This window comes from Chiroxiphia lanceolata, chromosome 10 (genome assembly GCF_009829145.1).
Source record: "Chiroxiphia lanceolata isolate bChiLan1 chromosome 10, bChiLan1.pri, whole genome shotgun sequence".
Taxonomy (NCBI): Eukaryota; Metazoa; Chordata; class Aves; order Passeriformes; family Pipridae; genus Chiroxiphia; species Chiroxiphia lanceolata.
In genome coordinates this window covers 4,941,204-4,960,479 of record NC_045646.1, presented here as the reverse complement: position 1 = coordinate 4,960,479, position 19,276 = coordinate 4,941,204, and the positions used below count along the sequence as shown (strand labels likewise).

General features: G+C 43.7%; 1 protein-coding gene across 1 annotated transcript in view; it reads right to left on the bottom strand.

Annotated features, from left to right (window-relative positions):
* FNDC3B (fibronectin type III domain containing 3B) overlaps nucleotides 1-11,294 on the bottom strand; it is a 191,235-nt gene extending 179,941 nt beyond the window's left edge. The window contains exon 1 of the mRNA XM_032697955.1: nucleotides 11,089-11,294. The gene's annotated coding sequence lies outside the window, so the exon portion shown is untranslated. The remainder of the gene's footprint in view (nucleotides 1-11,088) is intronic.
* Nucleotides 11,295-19,276: the final 7,982 nt, after the last annotated feature.

Here is a 19,276-nt window from a genome sequence, read left to right as displayed (position 1 = left end):
AGTGCCAGCACCGGCTTTTGGCTTAAACAGCCCTGTACGCCTTCACACTGTTTACCTCTCTGATGGATTCAGAGATAGTGAAGTTCATTGGAACGTTCTTCCTGTTAAATATTTCCCCATCTCATCTTACGAGAAAGGCTTTCTACACTTCCAGTCATGCCTGTAACCCCCGCCCGTAACTCTACCACTTCAGATTTACCCATCTTTCACTAACGTGGGTGAACAGAATGCACATGTTTTCCAAAAGAAGCCCCAGAAGAACTTGCAGAATAGTATTACTCTCCCTTCCCATCTCTATTAAAAGCAGAATAAAAGTCCCTCCCTTTGGCGGGTGCCTTTTTTCATGGCTGTATCACCACTAAAAGACCACACTCACACTATGGTCAAGCAGAGCAAGTAGTTGCACAGCAAAGTCTCCATATCTGCTTTAAGAAACCTCAGTGCTAACATTGATCACCAAGGTCAGGAAGAGATGATGGTGGCAGAAAAACAGAGAAAACCTTTGTCTAATACAGTAGAAGAGATAAAAATGGTATTTTTCCGTTTCTTCCTCCCTAGTGTTCATTTTTGCATATCAGGAGAGAAGAGTTGTTGCTTCCCTCTCAAATGTGCCAAATCCCTTTGCATTTTTCAAAAATGCACAAGTTGAATGTTGCAAAATATTTTCTGCAAAAAGTAGGGATGTGCAAAAATCCTAAATCAGTGATACTTTATACAGTATGTAGCCAGTATAAAATGCTCATTGAAAAACTAGTCAAACCTACTTCAAAGTTTTTAAGGAAAATCAGCTTGTTAAATTTTCTTCATTTGAATCACCTAACTTTTCCATATAGCTCCCCCAAATTGCCTTGCACTTGCCAGGCAGTAGGATCAGGGGGAAGAACGATCCTGGCAGGTGGCACAGGCAGCATCTCACTGTACCCCTGCCTGAGCAGTGACAAGGCTCCTGCCCAGTCAGCCATCCTGGGCCCTTCAGGGAAACACCACACCATAGTTACACCTCATTGCTCCATGGAGCCAGGACACTTTAAATAAAAAATGTATATGTATATAATTAATGGAAAAAAACTCTCCTGGGGACAGAACAGGAGGAAGTTGACAGATCCTATCTGCCACCCCCATATACTTTCAAACGTGAGCACAAAACTTCTTGCCTTATGAGGTTAGTCCAGGCACTGGGCCAAGGCTTTGCATTTCCCTCTGAGAGTGAAAGGACAGATCTCCCACTGCCACGTTGCTAACCCAGAGCCAGAAAGCAGCACCTCGCCCCTACCCAGCACTGCCCAAAGCTTTGCAGCTGCAGCAAAACAACGTCACTGCTGGTAATGAGACTATATCAAATTTGCTCAAAGGTAGTACTATCGCTGTTCAAGTAAACTCAGTCACATAAGAGAGCATTTTATCGTATTTGCTTGTATTTCATTGAGAGAACATCACAATCTTAAACTATGGCAGGGCCACAAATAATACAGTCGATCCACTTGCAAACTATTTCCTTCATTATTATTTCCCGTGTCCTCATATAGCCATATTTTCTACCTCCCAATTCTTACATATCAGAAGATACTATAACCACTTATTCGCTCCCTTTTGTCCCCTTGCACCAATGCAACAATTGAGAACGTATTGAAATCAGTATGTTATAGTCTAGAAAAATCTAAGGAAGGAAGATGGGAATAGAGAAATGAGGAATTACTAAGACAAGAAGGGACCCAGATCTGCTAGCAGGGACAAGACTGGAATAGTCTAGAAGGTCTGAGAAGCTGAAAAACTTCTCACAGCAATATTTAGAGCATAATATCATCCTGTTTGACTGCGTGATCAACAAATGCCAAAAGGAAGTGAAACCGTTGATGTCTAACTTCAGAGTTTTATATCCACAAATACTGCCTTTACAGTAACATAGCAGCTCTCACACATCCACTGAAGCAACCTATTCAGACACACAAAAATTCAAGTGTAGCCGCCTTGTATGTTACATAGATTGTGGTTACCAAAGTATCTGAATTCGTTGACTCTAATGTTTTACCCAGAAGCCAGAAGTGGCTGCTGTGGAAGAGATCAGAGACCCTTTTGGTGGCATTTGGTAGGATTGCCTAATTTCCACCACATCACCATTTCCTGCCCACTGAACAAGGCAGCTGGAACAGCTGGACAAGCACATCCAGTTCTGTTAATCAAGAGGGCAAAGGGTAAAGATAAAACACCACACACACGAGAGCTTGTAGAGAGAAGACACTTGAATTAGGTAACAAGCCCATTCCCTTCCATTTCAGATAACCTCACAGTTGTGGGCGTACAGCACCCTGAAGGCTGCCTGCAGTGCTCACTGACCTGAGGGACAGGCTTCAAATCAACAAAAAGTTTGCACTGTATGCCTAACAAAGTCACAGAGGATGTTTATCTTTTGTGCAGTCCCTGAAAGCACCAGTGAACTTAACAAGCAATAATAAAGATCTGTTAGAGCAGCATATGGAGTTGCAAAAATAAATATGTGCAGAGCAGAATCAAACAAGTTACTTCTGCCACCAGCTGACATACACGAAACAAGGATTAAGGCTTGGATTATAGACTCATGAAGTGGTTTGGGTTCAAAGGTACCTTCAAGATCATCTCGTTCCAACCCCCTGCCATGGCCAGGGACACCTTCCCCTAGACCAGGTTGCTCCACACCCCATCCAACCTGGCCTTGAACACTCCCAGGAATGGGGCATCCGCAGCTTCTCTGGGCAACCTGGGCAACCACTCTCACAGTAAAGAATTTCCATCTAATATCTAAGCTAGAACTGCCCTCTTTCAGTCAACTTTCTTCAGTTTTATGTCAAAATCTACAAAACTTTTGCTTTATTGAAAAAAAATAGCTATACGATTTCTTGTGTATTGGTTGTGGTCAGCTATGAATAATGTAACCCACATGTTCAGTATCAAGTCCTGTAACAGTGTGGTTCTGGACCTTCATGAAGCAAAACTGGAACCTACAATCTATTAGCAAAACACTCAGTGAGCCAAATTCTGCTTCCTTGTTATGGCACTTTAACTTCCCAGGATGGCAGGAACAGTTTAGAGCCACAGAGTAATCTGCAAGAGTCATCCAACAAGACATTACCTGTGTCTCTGGTGAAATCCATAGGATATTTCTTACTTCTGAACATAGGACACTATTACCTCAACAACACCTAAGTTAACCACATGTGAAATACAAAGTCATTTTGGTTTGATCCTTTAAGGTTTCTGTTTTGTTTCTGTTTGTTGTTTTGAGGTCCTGCTGAACTACAATGTAATTTAGTTTTATAACAAATAAACCAAAAGAACAAGGTACAAATAGACAGTTACATAATGAGGCACCATGGGTATGAACTACCTCCTTGAGTGTAAACAAAACACAAAAGTATCAGAAAATCAGGTTTCACTTCTGCTTATTCTGAGAGTGACTTTCACCAGTGTTACCTAAGACCAGAAAGCATTTACAGTAACCTAAATCACTAACTTCTGATTAGGGAACAGTGAGAAAATGACTGTGTCAAACACGCTGATTTATGAACATTATTATACAATGAATTGCTATAAAATTAACTCTTTATCCTCAAAACAGTCAACATACACTTAATGCCAGTACAAAACAGAGTTGAACTCTTCAAAGCAGAGCTGACAGCCTGCAGGGTCACAGTGCACAGAGCAAGCAGGGGTCATTCTTTTGGCTATCAAGTCCTTTTGCACCGATCCAGAAGTGTTGGTTGACTCTAGAATTTATACAGGGGATAATTTGTGACATTGGTGACATTTTCTTTCCTCCTCCAAAGCACATAAGGCCACTCATTTAAGAGGAGACAACATATGCACATGTTCATACATCAACACAGACATTGTGAAGCACCATTCTCTCATCCACAGACAATAACAACTTGGACTTAACCCTATGAATTACAATAAATTTAGATTTATTTTTGCCATCCCTTTCCCATAAAAATCACTAACCTACCAGCAGCTCAGCCTGCTTCTGGGTTACTCTTCAAGCCTAAGCTCTGCACAGAATATTTGTAGCTTAACTCCTTCCAGAGCTGCCACATGACAGCCAAAACACAAGGCACCTTACTGCATTTCCAGTCTCTCATTTCCTTCCCTAAAACTTCTTATCCACAAACGCCCTTATCAACCATGTCAGAAAACTTCTGACCCTTTCCTCAGAACCAGCTTGTGAAGATGACCATGGACTTTCTTCTCCCTGCACAGCTGCCTGACAGATACAATCAACAACGCCTCAACCTATGATCCAAAAAGCAGTGCCCCACAGTCCTGTCAGATCAGACCCCTTAGACTCTTCTGAAGTACTTGGCGATCACATCCCACAGCATTCCTGGGTCATCTGGAGCCAAGATACAGCCACCTCGGCTGCAATGCTGGGCACACCCCCACTACACATGTGGATGGACATGTTTCTCCCATCCAACAGCCTGGTGTCCACATGCCTGCACTTTTAGTCATGCCAAGGCCACATGTCACACCCACTACATGAACAAGAGCATGAAGTCAGAAGGAAGGGGACAGAAGGGAATGCAGTGTCCCACAAACACAGACCTACTGCCCCTCCCTCGCCCACATCTGAACCATTTAAGAAAAGCCAGCAAAGAGCAAACACTGTGTCTCTGGTTGCTCAGTTCCCCACACACACAGGCTGTCAGATGGTGTTGGCTGCTCGGGAGAGCTTCTGCAACACCAAACGCCGCACCCTGAGACTCCGATCTGGAGTGCGAGAGCAGGAGCAGCCTCACTGCATGGCTGAGGATCACCTTCAACAGCTGTGCAACCAACAGAACAAAATCAGACAGAGATATAACTAAAAGGAAAATCCTATCACAGTATCAGAAGTCATGGCAGGCCAATGAATAAGCGTGCAAAAGAAAGGATGGGCAAGTGGGACACTGAGAAAAACAGTAGACCTACAAATAAAAAATCCTGATTAAAGCAGAAGCCAATTCCGTAGAAATCCAGAGTAAGAAACAGTTGTTTTCTTTCATTTGCTTTTCTTTGAGCTGCCACAGCTCTTTCCAGCATGAGAAAATAAAGACTTGTTGCTCTCTCCTCTCCAAGGCAGGCTTGGAAAACAAATTTCCTAGTTAACCTGCCAAAGCAGAAGATGTGACAGCAGCTGAGTGTCCCTCTGCCCTGCTCAGGGGATGACTCAGTGGAAATCAGCCCTCAAGAAACATGTTGTCATCCTTCAGTCAGTGCAACCAAATAGGAACAAATTCCTCACCTTAAAAGCCATGGCTTCCAAGGTAGCCACAGCTCAATACAACATCGTATAATAGAGGAACAGCACCAAAACATTTGGGTGAAAAAAACCCAGCTTATTTTCAACCCTTTTTTTCAATTTTTAACACAATTAATTAAAAGGTATCTACTCTAACAAGATCATAAAAATCACTTCTTGAGAGCTTTAAAGTGGCACAAAAGAACAGGATACTAATATGTGCTAAGTAAAGTGAAGTAAGAATCAGGGAAAACAAGACAAACATTTCAATTGTTCAAGCCAACCAAACACACAACGCAAAGCCAAACACCAACCACAATCTGTCTGCTATAAGAACAGAGGAACACACATGTGCATGTGTGCAACTGGGTCTCAAACTTGCATCCAGTTCAAATACTTCTAGAAGCATCATGTACATGGTATATCCCCATTTGCCTTATTTTGTCACAAAAAGAGGATTTTTTTCCACTTTCCACTTCAGTCTAAGCCATTATTCCCAATACTTCAACATCAAATGAAAGACAGAATATTGAGTCCTCCAGGAAAGCAACACCCCTTATAGAGTCAGTCAAGCCCAAGCTATGCCTTTGCTTTTCAAACTCACCACTTCTATCAGTACTTATAGACAAAAAAACACTATTTGGGCATTACACACCCCAAATAATCCACGAGCTCCACAGTTCCAACTGGGTCGTTCATATTCTGTTAATTTATTCTAATGAAGTGATGCTTCTGGTTGCCATACATTTGCTGAAATCAATTTTTTCTCTTCTGTGAGTTGACATTACTTAATTCCCCAAAAATCCTGGCTGACCTGAAGGAAACCTCCTCAGTGCTCTCATTATCCACAAACGCTATCATCTTTTTTTCTCTGCTGCATTATTCCACCTCAAAAATACATAAGGAGCAGAGCAATGCATAATACTGAGTAACATACCCAGATCAGTTCAGGTGTCTGCAAGCATAAGGTCACTTATGTTACATGAAGTGCCATTGAATAGACACAAACTTCCACAATAAAAGGCAACTCACGAAGTGGAATAAATTCTAGCAACTAACTAACCCTACTAAAGAAAAATGGTAAGGCAATCCTGAAACAAATCAAGGCAACTCTCTACTCCCACACTGTTTCTGCTATCAAGGTCCAAAATAATCACACCATCTTACTTCACTGTAGCATTGGGTTTGACTAAAGAGTTGCACAGAAATACTTGGGGCAAAAGATAACACTGGGATATAGGTTATAAACATTAGAATTTTATTAGTGGCTGAGGGGGGAACAGGGAGCAACCATGTAAAATTGACACAGCTGCAGAGAGGCCCAGAGAACCTACAAACTAAGCAGAACACATTGATTTTGCTAGTTTGGATTAAAAGTGTGGGGAAATCTGTCTGCAACATCCCAAGGATCTCTGAGGGTGGCGAGGGTCACTTAAAATTGTTGCTTATTTAAGTTTTTATTAACCTCTTGAGAGCAATTTCTTTTTCTCTTTTCAAAGTATTCCATATGAAACACTCCTGAAAACCTGAAGTATATATTTAAATATATATATACACACACATACACATGTTCTATTATTAGAGTCCTTTGCAAGGACCTAAAAATAGAAATGTCCATAACAACGTATAAGGCAATGATAAGAGCCTGGGGTGTAAAGCATGCTTTAAGGTATGTGCATTGCTGCCACAGAATTGCTATACACCAAGTCAACACAGAGAAATCAGACAAGCCTATCACCTTCATCTTCAGGGAATTCAAGTGTTTGCTTTCAGTTATTCTAAATCTAACAAATAAAAACCAAACCACAGCAGCGGAAACTCTGCTCCTGAACCCATCTTGTCATTCTGCTGAGTAGCTTCTAGAACTAGGAGCAGATGCCAGAAAAAGCAAATGCCACGTATCAGTATTAGCTGCAGTTTCTGTTCTCTTAAAAAAAAAAAAAATTATAGAATACATACTTAATTACCCAGGATTGTTTGTTGCTTCATATTATACATAGTTGCATGGTTTATTAAGCAGAGTATCCACATGGTAACTTTCAGTATACCACTATTATAAACTGTCACCACTAGAAAAGCAAATAAAGAATGTTTCTTATACAGTTGGTGTTGCAGTTGGCTTTTTGTCTGTTATCCGCTAACAAACACCACAATTTACTTGTAAACAAAGGATTCTTCAGATCAAACACAAAGTATGTCACTGGAGAAGCCCTGTGTTTTAACCTCTAAGCTCAAGGAAAGCCATCCTTTCCCAATTAAAAGCACCACAAAGATCTGCTCAAAGCCGCACTACCTGGGACCTCCAGGGAATACTCGTGCTCAGGAACACATTTTAACACAGACGACGTGTTCCTTGTGTACTTACTCAACAGCACCGTCATTTTTCATCCAGAGCAGAGCACAGATTTAACATCAGCAGCAGCATTTCTGAAAGGCAACTCATCTCTCCCAACACTCTTACAAACTCCACAATAAATCATGTTTAATTAGTTTATGCCTTTTTTTCCCCTGGCTGCCTGGAATCCAACAGAGAGGGGGCTTCCAACTTTAATTTTGCAAAGAGATGCTTAAAATAAACTGATAAAAAACACAAACCACCACATCCCCACTGGAAGCTGTTGGAGTTATCTGCTCGCTGACACACCAGCATTCCTGCCTGTAGATGGCCTGTTACCGTTGTGTATCCAGCGGCTCCTATTTCCACTGCCTTGTTTGAAGAACTTCCCTCTTCCCACATACCTTCCATCTCCAGGGACAGATCACACAGGGACACTAAACCTTGGCCATAAACAACACGAGTTTTGATATTCCTGTTTCCAAAGGATCCGCCAGCGCTCAACGCCGCTGTTCAGCAGCGCGGAGGTGATCACTGAGGCACAAATCCTCTGGGTAACACTCAAGAAACTCTTTGCCTTGCTGGTGTGTTGCACAGCTGAGATTTACACAGGGCTCTGCTGGCTGCCTCTGCTATTTATTTTATTTGCTGTACACTAAAGGCTACTGCAAACAAATGGGACTTCGATAACTTGCGGCATGTAGCACAAAACCGTCCCAGTGCGCTGAGACACTGTTTCCAGACTTAACACCAGTTAACCACATCCTTGGTGGAGAGGGATGCTCTCCCAGGGTGTCCCAAACTGCCCCTCATGCTGCTTACAGAGGTGATTCCATCTTCCCTCATGTCCTTTCTTTTGAGGGGAGTGGCAGACTACACTGAGAAAAGCACTGTGGAGAATAATTTGTTTTATTCAGCTGTGTTTGGGCTCTGGGCCTTTTATGTAATTATATGTATTTAGTAGGAATTAAGATCCTCACACTACAAATATTTATTCATACTGTAAACTTTGGTTCTGCACTAGCACTCAACAGACTGACAACCTACATTTTTGAGGGAAAAAGACAATTATACTCATTAGAAAGTTCATGAATACAACCACACACATGCAGAAGTTTGCTGCATCATCTGTATATATTTTCTTGCACAGATTTATGAACTGCCTAAGTTTGACTACCTTTAACTGCTTCTCTCTCTCAAAGGATGTAAAAAAAAAAATCTACAAAAAGTGAAGAGAAAACCCCATAAATTCTCTGCTCAGAAAAAGGTATAATAATCTTCTTTCAGTTCACTAAATACCGCACATAGGAAAAAAAAAAGGCATTAGGATAAACACACTTCAGATTGGAAGTTACAGACTTTTCCGAGAGTAAAGATAAAATCCTTGCAGTATGGGGTTGGAGCTCCAAGCTTCTTGGCTATAGCAGAATATCAGCTTATTTTGGTTGCTAACTTCCTTCACTTCTTATCCTTTGGCCAACTATAGGCTATCAGTATGAAAAACCCCTTTCACTGCTGCCCCAGGAGCGACCTTAAACCCAAACCAGATGAGCCCCGATGGTTCAGAAATAAAATAAAAAAAAAATTAAAATTTAAAAACTGTAAAATACATTAACTTATACACAGACTTATCCCTGAGCTACATTTATAAGCATAAAGTAGCTAAAAGATACTGAACTGGGAAGAACAATACATGGCACTTCTGGGGCAGCAGACGTTTCTGCCACAGCAGGGTCCCGATACAACCACAAATCACAACTGCTTTAAAACTAACGAGAGGGAACCACAAAGTGCTGAAGATTAAGAGAAAAGCACTAACAGACCGCTTCTGTGTGAGACCCGAAATGACCCCGGGAACACTGCCAAGAATGATTTTCTTACTGGTAGCACCGGCAGCATATTCTCTTACAACTGAGAAAGACATACAGGTGGTAGGTGGGTGAGATCAGCAGTGGACGGGGCAAGAGGAGCTAGATGCCTCCACTCAGGAGGCAGCCCATTGCCCATTCCTGAGGTTTATGGAAGTGATGCCCTTATCTGGATTTCCAGCCAAGCACACATTGTGTCATCCACATCCAGACCAGCCGCTCCCCATCAGAATGGAGCTGAGCCCCACACCAGGACAGGTATCGAGGCACTGCCAGGCCTGGCAGCCTCAACCATTTTTAAGCAAGCTCTGCTGCAAAAAAGGTTGAGAAACAGTTCTACACTTGAAAAATCCGTGTAAGTTTGAAATCCCATTACCTAGCACATTGTTAAACTCGAGTTAGACTGGTTTGGCACCTTTCAGGAACGTACTAGCTGAGCCCCGGGTTCCACAGGGTAAGCGGTTAGGGGATACAGTAGATGTGGTCAGGGCACAGGGAACTAGGATACGTGAATCCTCTTCTCACAAATCTAGCATGGAGTTCAAACAGCAAGTAGAAAAAACCCAAAGTAAACAAAAAAACAGCCGACAAGAAACTCCAATCTCTCCCTTAGTTCCCCCATCCGTGATGGGGTAACTACCACTTTAAGGAGTCAGGCCAGTACTTTTAGATACTCAAAGGACACAAAGAAATGCAAATGAAATACAAAATTACTAATATGGAGAGAGGCAGGCTTGTCCCGCGCCTTCTATTCTACAAATATAGATGGGATAAATGGTTCGTTACATTTAACTCCAAGCCGCACTACCTTCGCCAAAACCTTATTTAAATAGAACATTTCTGAGAACCGGGAAAGGGGGGAGGGATGCAGCTGTGGTCTTAACCTAAGAGAGGTTAAGCTTTTAAAAGAGTTGTTCTTTTTTCGCTCCGTCTGCTGGTCGCATGCCATTTTAAAAAGGTGTCTGGCAAGCAAAATAAAAAGTTTCCAGGGCTTTCCTTCCCAAAGCCGCCTCTGCCAGGAGCCGGGCGGGGAAGGACGGGCCGGGAAGAAAGACGGTCGCGCCTTTCTCCGGCTTTTTCTCCAACGTCCCCGCTGGATCCAGGCATTCTGCAGGCAGGGGAGCCCCCCGGTTCCTCCACCTGCCCGCACCCCGGGCCAGGCAGTGGGGCCGCCGAGCGGGGCGCGGCTGCGGGGGAGCGGCGGGCACACACCGCACACACCCGCGGTGCCGCCGGGCCCCGCCAGCACCGGCCGCTCCCGCACCGACCCCGCGGGAGCCGCACGGGCGGGGAGGGAGGGCGGCGGCGATGACAGCGGCGGGGCCGGCAGCCCCTCGGGACAGCCGGGCGGTGCTGGAGCGCCCGTCCCGCCGCCAGCCCCGAGCGGGGCGCGCCGGGGCCGCTCCCTCCCGCCCGCCCGCCGGGCGCTCCCCAAGGCGGGGGGAGCTGGAGGGGGCGCGCACAGAAACTTTCCGCCGAGCGCGGCCGCGGTCCCGCCGCCGAACAAAAGAGCCGGGACCGGCAGCGGCGCCGCGGGGCGGGGGACGCCGCTGCCGGGGGCTCCGAGCCCAGCGGAGCTGCGGTGCTCCCCCCGCCCAGGACCCGCTTCCCCCGCAGCGCCGCCGCGTCCTTACCTGCGGGAGGGCGGTGCGGGGCGCCGGGCGGCGAGTCCCGGTTAGCTGGAGCGAGTGCCGGGAGGGCTCGGCGGGGATTCCGCCATGTCAGTGATGTCGGCACCACATGGGGCCCCGGCCGGCCCACGCTACCGCGCACTCTGGAGTAGCGGCTCCCGCCGAAAAGGCGGCCGAGGCGGGCGTGGGGCGCCGGTCCGCCCGCTCCCGCCCCCGGCCCGCGCCCGCCCCGCCCCGGGACGGCCCCGCCGCCGCCTCCGCCCGCCGGGGGCGGGGGAGACATGAGAGGCCGGCACGGCCCGGTCCGCTCGCCCCGCTGCCGTCCTGCCCCGTCCGCCGTGAGTCCCTCCCGGTTCGCTCATCGTTACTTAAAATCGTAGAATAATGGAATCACCGAGTCATAGGAAAGGTTGGAAGAGACCTTCGGGATCGTCCAGTCTAGCCGCCAACCCCGCACTGCCGTCGTAACCCCTAAACCACCTCACCCAGACGCCTCTTGAACACCTCCAGGGATGGTGACTCCACCACCTCCCCGGGCAACCTATTCCAAGCCTGACCACCCTAACAATGAAAAATTTTTTTCCTAATAACTAATCTGAATCTCCCCAGTCTCAGCTTTGGGCCATTTCTTCTGGACCTCTCACTGCAGGCATGGCAGAAGAGATTGGCTGTCACCTCACTACAACCTCCTTTCAGATAGTTCTGGAGAACAATGACATCCCCTCTGAGCCTCCTCTTCTCAAGACTGAACAAACCCAGCTCTCTCAGCCACTCCTCCTAAGACATGTTTTCTAGACCTTTCAGTTACTACCGAATATTTCCCCTAGGCCATACATCACCCACCCAGCCTCCTCCTGCCCACACAGCGGCCCCCACCACCCTGGCAGGGGTGGGTGGTTGTGATGGACATTGTACCAGTCATCACCAAAATGCCATTTCTGCAGGAAAAGTCCCTCACCCAAGCAGTTTCAGGCTGGGGTCAGCGTGTCAGAAGACCAGGGCTTCTCCATGTGTCCCCTCTTTGACTTCTGCTGTAAGTTGCCCATGCTCTCACCACTGTGGTCATTCCTATGTTCCCATCAGTTGGGAGTGAGGAGAAGAAGCTCTAGGCAATGTTTTCCGAGGCTAAAGAAATGCTCTGACTTATTAAATTGTGCAGCTCTAAGGAAGAGGAGTTTATCCCCTGCCTCTGGAAGAGAGCTCTGAAGAGCTGTGGTGGTCATTCACCTCTCAGCACTGCATCCAAGCCATGTGGGAATCATGACTGGAGCTTTAATCTGGTTACAGGAAAAGCTTAAAATAGGACTCAGCCTCACTCCCACCACAGATCACAGCCACTCTTTGAAGGGCCTTTTGATTTGGCCTTGGTCCTTTGGGTAGCCAGCCTTCCTCTGCAGGAGTTCATTGCCCACACGTCCTGTGCTCTGCCTTCTCTCCATTTCTATATTCTTCAGTGTTATTTTTTCTGACAGCTGTTATCAGTGATTGATCCACTTTATCCACCAGAGCAAGGTTTCCTTTCAGAAACTGGAAAACCCTTGGGAGTCTGAGGCAGCCCAGGTGTATTTTCATCAGCTTCCATTACAATATCAATAGAAACATTTTTCCCATAGGACTCCTTGATGTTCTACTTCTTGTTGAAACACTTTTTGGCATAAAAGCTTAGTAAAACCAAAGCATCGTGGCCAACTAGGCTGGGTTTGGGGTTTTTTTTCTACATGACCAAAACACAGAAAAATGAAAATAAAATTATCTGAAATAGATAATTCCTACGAAAATAACAAATAGGCATTTTCTCATGGGAAAGATTTTTCAAAGTGAAATGGTTGGCCAGCACTAAGTATTGTTTGTCGTTAATTGCAAAAACTTTTGTAATGCATAAAATCTAAAAGTAGAAAAATGTTTTGTTTTATTAGTGACCCAAAACACGCAGACTTTTTGATGGTCCTGGATGGAGTTACAGAGCAGACGAGATTAATTATTCACTAGGGTGGTAAAGCCTTTGCTTGGTCTCGTAGACTGTTTTGTGAGGGGGAAAAAAAAAAAAAAAAAGATAGAGAAAAGGGTCAGTGAAGGCACTGCTTTAGGAAGGAAAAAAATCACTGACCCAAGCAGGAGAATGGTAAAAAAAAAAAAAAAATTAAATTGAGGAATAAACAAGATCAAACGCAGAGAACAAAATGAAGAGAATTAAAGAAGAGGAAGGAACTGGAACCACAGAACTGATTTGTATCTTTTCTATCCAATGGGCCAAAGGCTGTGTCCTCATTGAGAGGGTCAAAACAGAAGCCCCAGGCGTGAGGACATTTCCAGGCTCACCTGGAATTGCAGAAGTGGGCAGACTCACAAAAACTAGCACAAGGCCATCCTGGGCCTGGAGCAAATGCTGCCTTCTCCTTAGAGCTCCTTCTATTCGGCCCTGCTGCCCTGATGAACTGGGAGAGCAGATGGTAAACAGCAACCATAAATTGATTCAATGGAGATTGGGCATGGCCAGGAACCCAGGGAGAGGGCAAGGGAGAGTGAAGCAAGGATTGCTTTTCATCAGAGTTCCTACATAAATAGCAGTTAAAACTATTTCTTTAATGGTTTACTCCCTGAGCCACCTCATCTAGGAAGAGCATTAATCAGACAGGAGGAAATGTCTTTTGCCTCTGAAAAAGGAAAAGGATTAGGTTAAGTGGTGACACAGCAGGGACAGACAAATCACACTGGAGAAAATTACTGACCTAAACTATAATCCAAAAAAATACAGACCAAAGCCATGAACTAACTTTTCTGTTTTGATCAGTCTGGGTTTTTTTCCAATAACACACATATTTATCTTTTATCACAGTGAGATCTCTCTGTTTATTCAGGAAGCAAGTGGCGTCAGAAACGCGATAGCACGTCTCTTCCATCTCTCTTCCCATGTCTGCCTGTTGCAGAGGAGCAGGATGAAGGGACACTGCTGTATCCTTTGGTCCTTTTCTTGGATCCAGGTCCCCAGGACAGTCATTCCCAAATGCAGCAGGACCAGACAAAACCTCCTAACTTCTTTCAAGTAGGAATTGTTTAGCCATCACATAGTAACAATTTTGGCACTGTTGACTGGGGCTGGATCCAAACCAATTCTAAATCCTGTATTCTGCCATCATCTCCATCAGCCATCCCCTCCTATTTGGTGACGAATGCCAGAGAGGGGCCCATGGACCCTTTCTATGTACAATCAAGATGTGGCCTTGGGGGTCAGACATCATTGCAAAGGCTCTGAAGACAGTCTTTATTCTGTTGGAATACTTTCCTTCACATTTCTGATGGGATTTGAGTTAAACTGTTACTATTCCCACAAGCTGCATCTTCTGTGTCCTGGAGGACGGGCAGGCAGAGATCTTGGCATTAGTGCTGTTTGACAGCATACAGAGCATGCTTTGATTTATTTATTTGCTGCATACTGTGTTGTTTTTTACCTGGGGTATACTGCCCTCAGCCAGTTTTAATACTACATAGCACCAGTATGTAGGGTGGATGGTTCCACTCAAACAGTGGCTGGACTGTAGATGCAGGGGTTTTCTCCCCATGTGCATTATTACACCTCTGAGCAGCTGTGAGGTGGGCTGGCTCAGGGCTCAGTGTCTCAACAGGCTCCATTCACCCCTAGCAAGAGCTCCAGGTTCACATTCTTACTTTCAGGGCCAGCAGCAACTTGGATGGAGAAAGGCAGAAGTACTCAGCAAAATTGCCTTAGGTGACCCCTCATCAGGCTGAGAGCGTGCCCTGAAGAGTCCCTTACTTGGACCTCACCCTGCCAGCTGAGAGGTGGGATGGGCAGGATGCTCAAAGCAAACAAGTGGAAGATCTCCTTACAAAAATATCGAGAATAAAATGATGTAGCACCTCTCCTCCCTCCCCCTTGTGATGAAACAACTTATTCCTGCACAGAATAAAGACAAGACCATATCATTTGTTTTTCATTGTTAACAAAGGGAGGCCCTCATCTGTATGCCTCACAAACCAATAAAGTTACTGCAATTTAAACAACCAAGTACTCAAAATCACACAGTACTATCTGGTCATGGTATTCTTCTCTCACTCTTTTATATGAAAAAAATGAAAGCTAAAGGCAAATTAGATTGTACAGATTAAAACATATTGAGCTCCTCCAATCCTTATAATGTTTTATTTTCAAGATAGTGCCCGTGGAGACCAGGACAAGCAAGAAAATCTGGGTAAGTGTATGTAGTTCATAACAGTCACTTTTACTGCAGAGAATCCAAAATTCTGCAGGACACTCTTTTTAAATAAGTAGGGCATGTAAACATTAGCATGAACCAGGATTTCTATCTGTACCTCTCTATTTAGAAGAAATGAATGCCAGTTATTCACTCAGCGTATATTCACGGGTTTGCATTCATAACCTGACTGAGTTTGGTAGGGAGTTTGTATTCATGGTATTAATTAGCAGATTTTTCCCTTTTTAGGGCAATACAGATCAGTATTTTTCATGCTTGATAACATGAAGAAATTAAGCCCCCAAAAGATTATTCTTGGCATAAGATTAAAGGAATAACCTCTGTATGATTCTGAAATAAAAATTCTCTGCCTCTCATGTTAGTGCAGTGCATGGTATTTTTGCATTGCACATCAGGGCGATAAAAACAGCTACCTATCGGACACTGGTTTATTATATTTAATGGGCAAGGCTTTAATTTGGCCTTTGAATCTCTCAGAGATTCTACTAAGCAGTAAAGAGAGATACTACTAGGCAACAAATATGTCCAGTCAATCTCTACTAGAAGTCACAAAAGACCAGAGAGAGAATTTCACCAGCAGCTAGAAGAGGCCCTCTAAATGACAGTGCCATTATTCTGAAGACGTGATTTCTGACACACCAGAAGTTGTTGTTTGTCATGGATATTATTCTATTAGCTGTTTCTTAATCTTTACAAAGGCATCATGGAAAGAAAATGTTCTTGCTGCCCTCTCTTCCATGAGAAGCACCATTGTCTTCACAGTTTGTCTGTTTGCAAGCTGAGGACTTACACAGGGCATTTTTTACATTTTTTCATCTACGTTGGTTTTATAAGTTTAAATAAGTTCCCATCTGCCAAGAGCTTCCAAAGAGCATTGGCACTTCCCCAATACAAGAAGCTCGCCGTGAAGATTATACACCAGTTGTGCTTATTTAAAACAATAACTTCTGACCACTGCACCAGAAGAAAATACTCTCATTTATTGTCTCATAATCATGCATCTCTGCAGTGTTAGTTCCAGTTTTGCCAATGAGGAGGATTTTCCTTTTGATATTTTACAAATATTTCAGCTAAATCTCCCAAACATTGTGCAGCTCTTTGGCTCGTTAGGTTTTCTTGGGGTTTGTTTTGTTGAAAGCTCTTGTTTCAGTTCAGGCTCTAAAGAAAACAAAGCAGTATTGCTCACATTGTTAAAGCCAAAAGTAGGGCCATGGAAAAAAAAATGTTCTTCTTGGAAGAGTTTGGAGATTGGTATTCATGAAACAGCTGGAGATGAAACATACAGCACTAATCCTGTCCAGTTGCTCCTGGTCATGTTGCACATTCAGGAAATTCATAATTAGGTGGTTATATCCCCAGTGTTTCCCCTGCAGCACTCTTTACAACCAGCAGTTTATCTTCTTGTCGTTGAAAAAAAAAAAACAACCAACAACAAAACCCACAACTACAAAGAAAAAAGAGGGGGAGAAACTACAAGCAGGAATGACTTAAAATATGCTTAATAGTTTCTTCTCCCTGCAAAAAAAGAATAAATCAGATGTTGTCATTTCTGCACATGCCAGCAAACTTCTGCTGATCCACTGCCCTTTTCTATCACAGCAGTTTTCCTCTGTGCTGTATCTCCTTCCTCTTCACAGTATTTATTTTTCCAGTTAATTTTTTCTTTTCCCTTGCCAGTCATGCACCCGCTTTCCTGTAAAGGGCAGCCACACCTGACAATTTAGAAATAAACGCTTTAGTAAGTAAACATTTATTTTTCTTGCCGAGTGGAAGCACTAGACATGGGGGTTTTATTCCTAGCTCCCTCCAAGGTTTCTAGTGAATTCCTGAGTAGTTTCTGCTCTTTATTTTGATTTCTCTAGAGGTATCATGAAAGCCTTACCCCACACGCTGAGAATCTTCATACTGCATGTTACAAATGGTGTTTTGTCAAAAATTCATCTTCATTTTAAATCAGTCAGGATACAGCTTGAAGGATTTTTCTTCATTTCATAGCCTTTAAATCCAACAGCCTTATGTACTGCTAATTACACACATATACGACGTGGAGATTTTTGTGTAGAGGGCAGTCCATGAGAAATGTTGCCAGCTTTGGAATTAAACTGTTACCAGTGACTCAGCAGGTTTGCTCTGCAATAGCAAAGCATTCGATATAAGCTTTTTAAACAATCGTGATTACTGATTTTTCTCCAAAGTAACTTAAAAGAAGACTGCTTAGATAACACTGCTAGTTAAAGTTCAGGGGTTTCCATGCCTGTGATTAGGAAGCTACGCTGGTGGCTCAGAAGTCTGGGTTTTAAGAGATAAAAAAACTCACAGCAATTTCATAATACCTACAGTGAATGCACAAATAACTTCAAAACAACAAGAGTCATAAACCCCTATGGTGCTGGAATGGCAGTTCCAGCCCCTAGATCACGAGACGATCATAAATCCCAGCGAGAGGCGAGGGAAGAGCCAGCCCTCATCCCAGCATTCCTCCCAATGCTTCTTATCCAGGGCAGCCTTGGCCACGTCGTGTGCACTTGTGGTTTTCTCTTTCTCTCAGAATTTTGCTAATTGTGCTTTTAGTCACAAATGCATCAGAAATACACCTAAACAATGCCCTTTTTTTTCTGTCTAACCTTCAGTGAGCATCTCCAACTCGTGAACCAGAAGGCTCACTGCTTTGGAATGGAGATGCCCACTCGTGCCCACGTACAAGTCCTCCCCAAAAATATCATGGGGAAGCATGATGATTTTCAAATAAGTGAGAGAGATTCCTCAAAAGCTCTATATATCTGCAATAAAATAAAATCCTTTATGCTGAGTGGGAGGGAATCATGTCAGATTCCTCTCCGTCAATGACTTTTCCAAGAGGTTCCCAAAACTGCATGGAAATACATCAAGTGTTACCTTGAACAACAGTCACGTTTTAAAAATTATTTACCAAGTTGCTAACTTTTCCAGACTTCAAAAGTGATGCCTAAGATTATTTATCAACGTGAAATAGATACATTATTGAGTCTGGAGTACAAATGTCTTGGTATGGCCTTGGAAAAACCTCTTCAGCTAACCTTGCCTCAGGCTAGAATGATTTAAAAAATAATGTGTATTTTACAATTCTATTACTTTTTTATCTACAATAAATAGCCAGGCTTAACCTCTCCATCATGCTCTGTCACACACACTATCACACCCAAATTCTATCCACTTTTAACATTTTTTTAAACTAAGATCTAGCAGCATGCCCTAAAAATCAACAAAACTGTAATTATTTTTTAATAAGGGAGGAGCAGCTGTGACAAACAAGGAAACGTGGTGCCTCAGCTCCTGCCTTGTGTGCACCCCAGCAGATCGCAGCTGTGATATACAGTGATGTGAAATGGTGTCCTGAGTCATTCAGTGGCTGATAGGTCAAAGATGGACTTAAATCTCTCTTGAAAGGTGACCACAGAGCTGATACAGGGCTGGAGGAGTGGCTGTAAAATGTTAAAATAAGAAGGCAGGTGGATTCTTCACTGGTTGCTGCTGCTGTTTCACTTTTGGTTCTTGAAGATTCATGTGATTTAAACAAATCTTGAAGGGACAGGAAAGCAAATAGAATTATTTTTGCTCCCCACACAATGATTATGTCATGCTTAATAGATGGGTATTTAAAAATGTGCTTTGTGATCTCTGTAAGAAAGTTGTTACAGAGGAAAGGTGTCATAAAAATGCTAGTTATGATATAAATCTTATGCCATGTACAATAAAGATAAATATAATAGACATTTTAGAAGGATTGACAAAGTTCTTATACATGTATTTCATATGCTTCTTATTCCTCTCTCCCTGCATTACTTCAGCTTTAAAAATGGAATTGCAAAATCCAGGAATAATCTGCTTTGGGTCACAGTCTCCCCCAGTTCCTCACCACAGAACATGTATTTCTGTTTCCCTGAATTAAAATATCTGCACAATTCTCAGAGCTGATCGCC